Genomic DNA, 10,979 nt, shown 5'->3' on the forward strand with positions numbered 1-10,979 from the left:
ATTCCTAATATTTCTAATATATATATATATAGATTTTGAAAATTATATATCTATAAAGCATACTTAAACAGAAAAATATTCTTCAAAATATTTCATTTTGTGTTTTACTCAAGAAAGTAATTTATTTATTAATAATGAATGTACATTAATTTACTGTATATCAATTTACTTATTTAAATGCAAGTAATGTAAATGAAATTGTATTCATTTACTTTAATAAAATACATATAATTTAATTTATTAATAATATTTAATAATACAACTCTAGTAATGCATATTAAGTTATAACAATATATATATATATATATGTATTATTATATTAAATAATACTGAATTCCTGCACCACTGACTTCACTGGTCTCTGATATTTCTCTGATATTTAAGCATAAGATTCTTCTGAATATCTTCTTTCACGTTCTGAGCATGCGGGTGAATAAATGATTGTTTTCAGCTGAACTCTCCCTTTAATGAGCGTCGCATCCCATGAAGCACTGAGAATGATGTCATCACACAAACCAACAACAACAAAGCTCTCTGGAGGGAAACAATGGGATTTTCACTTCCAGAGTCTGTGTTTTCTGAAAACACAGAGAAAGACGGGATGAGACGAGAGGAAATACATGCATCACGCCGGAGATCAGAGCTCATACCGATCGCAGACGATAATCAGCACATCAAACCCTGCTTTACCCACAATGCCGTGGGGCTCTGAGCGCATAAACAGCACCTGAAGCTGGATAAAGTGCTGCAGGTCCACACATGTCGATCTCACAGCGCTGTGCTTTTTTCCCCGCGCTGATCCCACAGCTGCTGAAAGACACGCCAGAGCTCAGGAAACAGTCATTAAACGCGCGAGTCTCCTGAGGAACGCATGCAGAAAGATCTGCAAAAAATGCCTTACGGAAGACACAACAGCCTATAAATATAGTTCATCACAATTACGGTTACTAATGAATGTAACTGTGTAGTCTTTGCTGATTATGACACTATTTGATACTTTATTAATAATGCGTGTATACATATAAAACAATAATTAACAATCAAATTTTTCAACACTCCATCAAATTTGGAAATGTTCTCTGTCATTTATTTATTAATAATATTTTTTTTTTATTACTGAATTCAAATTATCCTTTTTAAATAAATATTAATGTAATATAATTCAATAATATTTCTATTTTTTATAATTGAATTTATTTATATTTATTTTTTAATAATAAAATATAATAATGCATATCAATTTCACTCTTCTGTCTGTATTAGATTGAAAATTTAGTTGAAAATTCACTTTTTTATTAATTATTACATTTAATACAATATATTTTTATATGTATTATCATACTTTATTATTATAATTAAATCTTATAAATACATTTCAAATTATTTCTTAATTAAAATAATCAATACATTCATAAATAATTTTACTAAATTGATATCATTAATAAATGACTTCCTTAGGTGGAACACAAAACATGATATTTCAGAGGAATGTCTCAGTGTTAATTATGTTTCTTATTTGTGTTTATTTATTAATATATATATATATATATATCAGAGATCATTTCTAAATTTGATCCAGTGTTAAATATATTTTTACTGTTTATTTATTATATTGCTGCTGTCACTGTTTTATAAAAGCAACAAGTAACTCTAAACAGCCTGATTTTAGCAGGCTTTGCATTGGGACTAAGACCCTTTGCACATGATAAAAATCACTGTAATGCATGACTTCTTTCTTTATTCTACTCTGAAAGCACACTGTTGTAGTTTTTTCAGGTTACAGTGCTCTACACGGCTCACTATCTCTAAAAAAACAGCATGTGAAATGGTACGCTGGAAAAATGTGGTGTAGGATTTACTTACTCAGAAATTGCTAGTAAATGCCACAAATAATTGCAACTAAATGGCAATTAACATTAAATTAAAGTACAATTTGGACGTTTAAAGACTGAAATAGTGTTTTCTTTAAAAAAATGTGCTCCAATAATCTGTTTTATTTACAACTTTGAACATTTAGAAATAAATATGGTCATTTTGCATTTTTTTAACCAATTGTATTGCAAAATGTCCTCATTTTTGACAGTCTGATAAAATAATGGCTCAAAACAAGAGATAAAATGGTTTTGTCACTTCTCAGCTCATTCAGGCATTCGCTTTCTACTGTTGGAAAACATGAATTCAGGTAATGCGTGCATGTTCAAGTCAGCCTGGGAAGTTTGTACGTACGAGTTGGGAAGTCGTAATTACAACACCTGATGCATTCAAGTCACTTTGGTCAATTTATGAAGCTGCTGTAAACTTAACTGTTGTATATTCTATTGTAAGTATACAATACACAACTTGGATAGTTTTATTGTAAATTAAAAAGATAGCAGTTTTATACATTGCGACAAAATTACAGTCAAACAACAGACGTCGCATCCATTGCGTCCGCCATGTTTTCTCACTGACACGCCCCCCAACATGGAAACTCTGGGCTCATGCTGCGTTCAAGTCCTCCTGGGACGTTCGTACTTACGAGTTGACAAGTCGTAATTACGACGTCAGGTGCGTTCAATTCGGTTTAGTCGGCACAAGGATAACCGTTTCCCCACTCGTAATTACGACGTTGAGGTTACGTTCGACCATGGTTACGTAAACCTGATCTTTGTGGCATGACTTGGACGCACCAGTACTGTGCACAGGATAAATGCTGCAGAAATGCTAGCATTCCCAAACATAAGCGGTGTGCTGGGATTAACAAACCAGAGCAACTAAAACAAAACGCCGAATAAGACCAGCATGTGCTTTTAATGGGTCACAGCGTCCTAGACACACACACTCGCTCGCGGAAAACCAGGTCACACGCACACACACTGCCCAGGTGTCTACTTCAGTGCAGACGTCTAAGAAAGTGAAACTGGTTAGTCTACGTTCACACCAGCAGTATGTGCACATTAGCACACCGTTAATAACTACATGAACATGCAGACACAAGTATATCACTGTAACGATGGCCGAGACTGTTGTACACACTCATATCGGTGAGAATCTGAGAGGTCACAAGTGGATTAGACACAGACTTGGGTGTGATTTTAAACCCTAACAAATCATAATCAAATCAGTCCATGGCGCAGATGTCAATCACTCCACGACTAACATCCTGTTATTTTCATCCCATTTTCCTGTCATTGTGTGAATAATCAAGTTAAAGGCACAAATGTTAAGCGCCTGAGATTTCTGAAAGAGATTTCGCAAAGCTGTTTTAAATGAAGTCTTCCTTAAAGTACAACACAAACTCATTTGTTTTTAAACTTGTGCGATGCCACTTATTTTATTTTCGATAGATACCGATACGTTTAAAGGCCAGTATCGTCGATATCGTCGTACTTGTAGTTGTCGACTTCTAAACTGAACTTTGAAATTATGAAAATTATTAAATTACTAAGAGTACAATGATTAATGATATCCACTTAACGTTATATTTGAAATGCATTTGAACATTCAATACGCCTTAACTGCAAATTATTAGGTTATTTTTGTTTACACATGGTTAAAATATGTTTACTTTAGTGGTAACCATGGAAATCTACAAATACTGTAGCTGAACTATGGTCACTTTGGTTCATTTTCGTAAGGGACTGCCAGTGACAGGCTGTTGCACACATAAAATGCAACCTTTTATTCTGACAGTGTATGATTTATATTAACGTTACAGAATAGAACGTGATGGATATGAACTTTTAACGTTCAATTTAAATAAATGTAATTGCTCAAACTATGTAGGCTACAATTTCATTTTATTTATTGTGAAATAATTCAAACATATGTTTTTTTCTGTCCTCCGATAAGCATTGTTCTGGCCTGCATTTCCCAAAGGCATCAATGGTTTCTGAATAAATAACGTTCTTCTAAGGCATCGGTGCATTTCCGCGTAACGCGGTGTTCCTGAAACTCACCGCTCGTCTGTCCTGGCCGATCTTGACGCGTGTCACAGCTTATCAGTTGCACGCTATAACGATGAAGCGTTGCGATTTCACGCACAGAAGTTTGAAAGTGCAGCGAAATCAGGTCGCGGCGCTCTGCGCGCTTCCTGCTTCTGCTCGCCGCGTCCTGCGCCCGCGGGTGAACGCAACACTCGACCCGGTGCCGTGCGGCTGGTTACCTGCTAATCAGATGCAGACGCTCGGAGTTCGGCTTGTCAGAAACTCCAGGGACTCAGTGTGGATCCGTGTCGCTTCCCTTTTCAATCCGCAGAAACTGCGCACAAGTTTGCTCCCTTCGCCTCGTTCTCTCTTTTCTCTTTTTTCTCTCCTTTCTTCCTCTTCTTCTTCCACTCGGTAGCTGAACTGCGTCCTGCTGTAATGGTTCGGGGTGCGGTCCCGGGAGGGCGGGGTCTGTTCTGCGCGTCACCGCCAATCGCCTTGCCCCGCCGCCAATCACAGCCCGCTTGCTCTGCATTCCCGAGCGCCTCGGCCAATCGCGAGCGATGTGTGGGCGTGTCGGAGCGGCAAAGTTCGCGTCACAGGGTGAACTTGAAATAGTTGGGCCGCAGGGGCCCGTATGTGTTTAATGTCTGAGGTATGTGCGCGACTTTGGGCTATTGTGACCATATAAGTCGCCGGACCGTGTTTACACACACACACACACACACACACACACACACACACACACATAGAAGAATGTCTGGAATCAGGAAATTTCTTCACAAACACTTTCTTTTAATAAATAATGAGTGCCAGTGTTGACATGCATTCCACAATATGACAATTTTATTTTACTATTTCCATTCAAATATTTATGTTTACATAGTTTATTTTACTACTTTAAAAGTTTATTTTAGTATAATCACAGATCTTATGTATCTATCTTTTGGTCTGTCTAGCAATCATTTATCTTCTGTTATTTATTGCTCTAGTTTTCTATCTATCTATCTATCTATCTATCTATCTATCTATCTTATTGTTATATTAAATTCTGAATATTTAAACTGGATTAACCGCTTTGCTGCTGTGAACTGTAAACACAAATTAACACTCATTCAAAACATCCCAAACATGAAAAATCAAGATAAAAGCATGCAAACACGCAAAACCTGAACGATATCTGCACATCTTACTGTACAAGTACTAAAATAAATCTACGCGGAAGCTTTGATCAGGTGTCTGTCTGCTCTGTTATATGGCATCATTACATTATTGTCAAATTATGTATTGTGCATTATTTATGTATACAGTTCAAATTGAATATTAACTAATGGATTATTTCTCACTTGCAAATTGTTTTGGATTAAAAAAAATAAATACAAATGCAAATGTGTGCTATAGACGAGCACTGAGTGATTTGTGACTCAGTGTCTGATTTGTGAACTATGAGCGATCCGCATGAATGATCGCATGCTGGAGCGTCTCCAGGCTGCACGCTCGACTGAGGTATCCGAGGAATGCGGAATTAGGATCCAGGGAAAACGACGGAAAGACCTGCCGGGAGTATTTTATCAGCGTGTAAGGAATGTTTGTGGAAGCCTGCAGTCGCCCTGAATCGATGTGTCGGAAGAATCAAACACCGCTCTCGGGCCTTTCACTCAGCCGATTGGGCAACTACAGGACTTTCAAACGCAAAGTCAAAGGTCTCTGACTGAGCGATGCCAGATGCAGTGAGACAGCCAGAGCGAGAGAGAGACAGATAGATTACCAAATAAGGTCACTTATGACCTCTCTCTCTCTCTCTCTCTCTCTCTCTCTCTTTCTTCTCCTCCTCCCGTGGGTTTGACCCGCTTGACTCCTGCAGTCTGTGCGCCGCCCGGTCTGGGTGTGTCCCGGCTCTGGGTGTGTTCCTGTATTATGGCACACAAATAGACTTTCTCTGTGAATGCCGGCGCTGCAGCGACCTCACCTTACATTACAGTGTGTTTGAGAACTTATTTGTGAGTTTAATCCACCTTAAATGAGTTATCCTTGCCAGAATTGTTTACCCACCGTGGCGTTTCTGTTTATTGCTCTAGTTTTTGTTCTATCTACGCGCTCGCGTTTGTGTGTGTTTGTCCTTAAATGGCTCCAAGCAAAGCCTCGGAATAATTCAAAACATCAGCATCGACACAAGAGCAGTGAACGCGCAGGAAGCATGATAAGACGCTTGTTGACTCACTCGCTTCGGGAATGTTTTCCAGAAGTTCCTTTTTCTTGTGAAATCTGCCCCCCTCACACAGAAATACCCTCTGTGACACATCACAGGCTGTTATGGAAAAGAAAAACTGTGTGGCTAAGAGAGTATCAGATTCAAAGACTGTTTAAATGACAAATAATGCATATGCAAATATAGATATTTACTGTAAACACCAGCTGGATTAGTGCTATTTAGTGTTTCAGATACTCACACTTAGTCACATCTATTAGCTTTTACATAACCATATAATAAAGATTTATATACTGCTATTGTTCATATATATATGAAGTTAATTGTAATCACCACAGACCAAACCCTAAATAAAATTTCTGAAAACATACTTTAATTTATTTGTAGATCATTTGTATGGATGTTTTGTCATCAAATTATATGAAGTAAGGTCTTTGATTTTACACTGATTTGCACAAAATGGGAAAAATCATAATGAATCGGGAAGAAAAATGTATTTATGGATTTAAATTGTACATATTTGCATTACTAAATAAATTCATTTAAAATAAAAAAAAATTTAGTTTGAACTATTTTTAAAAATATATTTAAAAAAATTAATTTGTAGTAACAATAAAATAAATATTAGGCTATATTTTATTAATATTTAAAAAATATGATTTAAAAATACTTTTGCACTCTCTCACAGTAGAGTGCTGCAGGGATGACGTAGGCCAAAAGCTGGAAACGAGTTGCGTTTTAGCACTTCTGCTTTCATTGTCCTGGGGTCAATAGCAGCGTTTCCACTTTTTTTAATGGGTTTTTGGTTAAATGCCTGAAATAAGGTCTGTGGTTAACATTAGCTGAAGATATTTTTATTTTCACTAGATATTTTTCATATTAAAGCTTTTACTTAAAAAGTAATCTGATTACATAACTCATGTTACTTGTAATGCAAGTTGCTTTCACAGCCTCATTGTGTTTATAATCGTACTCATAAACTATCCTAACTCAAACTTTCAGGGGAAATGTTTTTAAATAAGACTGAAAGAGCTGTCAGAAGCTTAATGATGGTGACGCTGGAGTCATGCAGTCGTGGTGTAGTTCATTACAGCCACATTTAGCATTTTATTTAGGCTTCAAAATTTTAAAAAGTTTAAGATTATCATGATAAACAAAGGCCCGGTTTCACAGACGGGGCTTAGACTAAGCCAGGATTATATAGTTCAATTAAGACATTTAAGCAATTTTCATAAACGTGCTTAGAAAAAAACATTACTGGTGTGCATCTTGAGACAAAACAAAGGCAACAATATATTTCAAGATCAGTCAGTGCAAGTTACTTTCTTTTGAAACAGCTCAGACTTACATTTTAGTCTAGGACTATAGGCTTAAGTCAAGTCAAGTCAAGTTGAGCTTTATTGTCATTCTGCTGCATGTGGGGACATACAGTGGAACGAAATGTCGTGCCTCACAGAACCACGGTGTTACATAAATACAGGCACACAACAATGAAGTAAAACAGTAAAAACCTATACAGTAAAGCAGTAAAAACCTATACACAACTAACCTACTGACTGATTTTGATTATAAATATACTATATATATATAAGACTGTGGGAGGGATGGGTGGGGTCCTTCACGATACTGTTGGCTTTGCTGGAGCATCGTGTAAGGAAAATGTCCAGGATGGAGGGGAGAGGGGCACCGATGATCTTTGCAGCTGTGTTCACTGTCCGCTGGAGGGTCTTGCGGACCCTCCAAGTTTAATCGGACCCTTAAGCCTTGTCTGTGAAACCGGGGGAAGATGTGTAAGAATCATAAACTTTTGTTGGTCACTGAGCTTATCTTCTGCAAAAAGCCAAAGGGAAAAAAAACTCATCCAACACCCAAGTTGGCACACAAAAAAAAACAAAAAAACATTGTCACTGCAGCGCTCTATCTGTTTGGCTGTTGTTTATTGCTGCTTTCTCACTAGTGTGCACACTTTAAGGCTAGTCGGCCAGATTTGAAACTACAAGTGTACTACAAGAGCACATATCAAAGGCGAGCAGCTCGAGTCTTGTAGTGTCGGTTAGCTTCAGACAAACATCTGGGGACAGCCGTCTTCCACTAACTATAGCTGAATAAACACACAAAGCCTTATCATTAGCATCTGAGGTGTAGCCTAGCAAGAACAACGCAAATAAGCACTTTTTTGCTTTAAAGTCAAAGAGCCTGAGAAAAAGTCATTAAATACGAGCAAGGGAGTGTGTGAAAGAAATGAGAGAGCAGGAATTCTGCAGCGGCGCTTGATCAGCGAGTCTCACTGTTTTTGCCTTATATGGTCACAGACGACTGGCGAGAGAGAGAGAGAGAGAGAGAGAGAGAGAGAGAGAGAGGGAGAGGGGTGTACAGTTTCTCTTCCGTCATTCTTTCACCTTCTGCCCGGTTGTTTTGTCACAGGTCTCAGTAATGCAACAATGCGCCTTTCAGCAGCACATTTACCACCAATCACTGCTGGACACTTTCCCAGTCCTCCAGACCAGTAGTGACTTAATACAGCCTACAGTGCTTTCTACTTGGACAAAAGCATCAGGCTAATCAGAAGACTTAACTTTTTAAACCAACTAAAACCAGCCTAAGCTGGTTGGCTGGTTTTAGCTGGTCATCCAGCCTGGTCTAGGCTGGTCATAACTGGTCAGCAGGCTGGTTTTAGAGGGGTTTTGGCCACTTCCTTAGCTGGTCAGGCTGGTCATAGCTGGTCAGGCTGGTCTTAGCTGGTCAGGCTGGTCATAGCTGATCAGGCTGGTCTTAGCTGGTCAGGCTGGTCATAGCTGGTCTTAGCTGGTCATAGCTGGCCAGGCTGGTCTTAGCTGATCAGGCTGGTCTTAGCTGGTCATAGCTGGTCAGGCTGGTCTTAGCTGATCAGGCTGGTCTTAGCTGGTCATAGCTGGTCAGGCTGGTCTTAGAGCTTAGGCTGGTTTTAGCTGGGGGTTTTTTCAGCAGGGTGAGACTTAACTTTGTCACCCCAAAGTCAAAGAATAAAAACAAGAAATTATGTTTTGCATATGTAAGACAAATTTAGCTTTTTGTGTTTAAAACTAAACCATTAGATAACATATTATTTGTTACTTTAGCTATTTCTTATTTTCATTTAGTTTCACTTTAAGTACTAAAATAAAAACTTTATAGACATACTTTATAGCCAAAAACAAAAAATCTAAGTTAATTTTTAGTCTAATTTAAATTTTTAATAAACATTTTATTCCAGTTAAAATGAAATCGCAAAATAAAACCTGATTCAAAATATGAATAGAAACCAACAGTACATGGCAGAGAGCGAAACATCAGTCACTTTTAAGAGCCCTATTCTCACAAACAAAACTTTCTTAAGAAAATACCTACTCTTATAGATTTCTTTTGTGAAGTACATTTAATCAAATCACTAAGAACAATTAATAATAAAAAAAAATATTTCTTTTATTGAAGAAATATGATGAGATCTTTGATTGACAATTGATACCTGTTTTGCTGTGCTTTTTTTTTCTCCTCTTCCTTTTTGGTTTATGTGGGAATGATACATTATGCAAAATTGATTGTACTTGTGTAATATGTACTTTTGCTGGAGATGTGCTGTGTTTGCACTATTGTTATGTTTATAAAAACTAAAATATTTATACATGCATATTTTGAAAAAAAAAAAAAAACTTTTAAGAGCGCCCTATAACATCAGCCACTTGTAAAACATCTGCTGTAATTATAGGCGCACATGTTGCTTGAGGTTGGCATGTCGCTTTTTTTTTTTTTTCTTTTAAGTTGACAGTTTTTAACTCATTTCACAAGGAGTTTTGCAGTTTACCTTTAGTAAATCTGGGTCTGGATGAAATTTGAGTCCTGAAAGTTGAAGTATGTCACACAGCAGGAGGTCCTTTATCTCAAGAGATGATATTAGGCTACCTGTAGCCGCTGACAGACTGTTATTAAAGCTGTAACAGCGTCACCCTGGCCCTATAACATCAGCCACTTGTAAAACATCTGCTGTAATTATAGGCGCACATGTTGCTTGAGGTTGGCATGTCGCTTTTTTTTTTTTTTCTTTTAAGTTGACAGTTTTTAACTCATTTCACAAGGAGTTTTGCAGTTTACCTTTAGTAAATCTGGGTCTGGATGAAATTTGAGTCCTGAAAGTTGAAGTATGTCACACAGCAGGAGGTCCTTTATCTCAAGAGATGATATTAGGCTACCTGTAGCCGCTGACAGACTGTTATTAAAGCTGTAACAGCGTCACCCTGGTGCCATTTTGGAGAATATTCATTTGTGTTCCGAAGATGAATGGAGGTCTTGCAGGTTTGGAACGACACGAGGGTGAGTAATTAATGACAGAATTTTCATTTTTGGGTGAACTATCCCTTTAAACACACCTGATGAATTGCATGTATAGTGAAATCACTGCACTGCAATATGAAAATAGTTTAGGTACCTGAACGCAACCTGTTTGAGACACGCAGCTCTCTCTCATGTCTGCATGACAGACGGGGAGGTGAATGAGTCCCACAGTGCTCATTTAGGTTACTAATCCTTTAGTTAAAAAGAGCCTCGGGCTGAACTAAAACAAGATCCACCTCTCCAGAGCCTCACACCCCTGCTGAAAAAAAAAAAACAGTTGGCTGGTCTTAGCTGGTTTTAACTGGTTTCCCAGCCTGACCAGCTAAAGAAGTGGTCAAAACCCCTCTAAAACCAGCCTGCTGACCACCTAAAGAAGGCTTAGGCTGTTTTTAGCTGTTTTTTTTCCAGCAGGGATGCGCTCCACAAACGCAGACCGAAAAAACATTGAGGGACGGTCCCGGACTTCCCATATGGGATAAAGGACCCCACTAATAATGAACCTGGGATCCCCTTGTGTT

General features: G+C 37.9%; 1 protein-coding gene across 1 annotated transcript in view; it reads right to left on the bottom strand.

Annotated features, from left to right (window-relative positions):
• LOC107691111 (myosin-9-like) overlaps nt 1-4,407 on the bottom strand; it is an 86,961-nt gene extending 82,554 nt beyond the window's left edge. The window contains exon 1 of the mRNA XM_016489585.1: nt 4,145-4,407. The gene's annotated coding sequence lies outside the window, so the exon portion shown is untranslated. The remainder of the gene's footprint in view (nt 1-4,144) is intronic.
• Between the last annotated feature and the right edge of the window lie 6,572 nt (nt 4,408-10,979).

Source organism: Sinocyclocheilus anshuiensis, unplaced genomic scaffold (genome assembly GCF_001515605.1).
Source record: "Sinocyclocheilus anshuiensis isolate Anshui unplaced genomic scaffold, SAMN03320099.WGS_v1.1 scaffold30, whole genome shotgun sequence".
NCBI lineage: Eukaryota > Metazoa > Chordata > Actinopteri > Cypriniformes > Cyprinidae > Sinocyclocheilus > Sinocyclocheilus anshuiensis.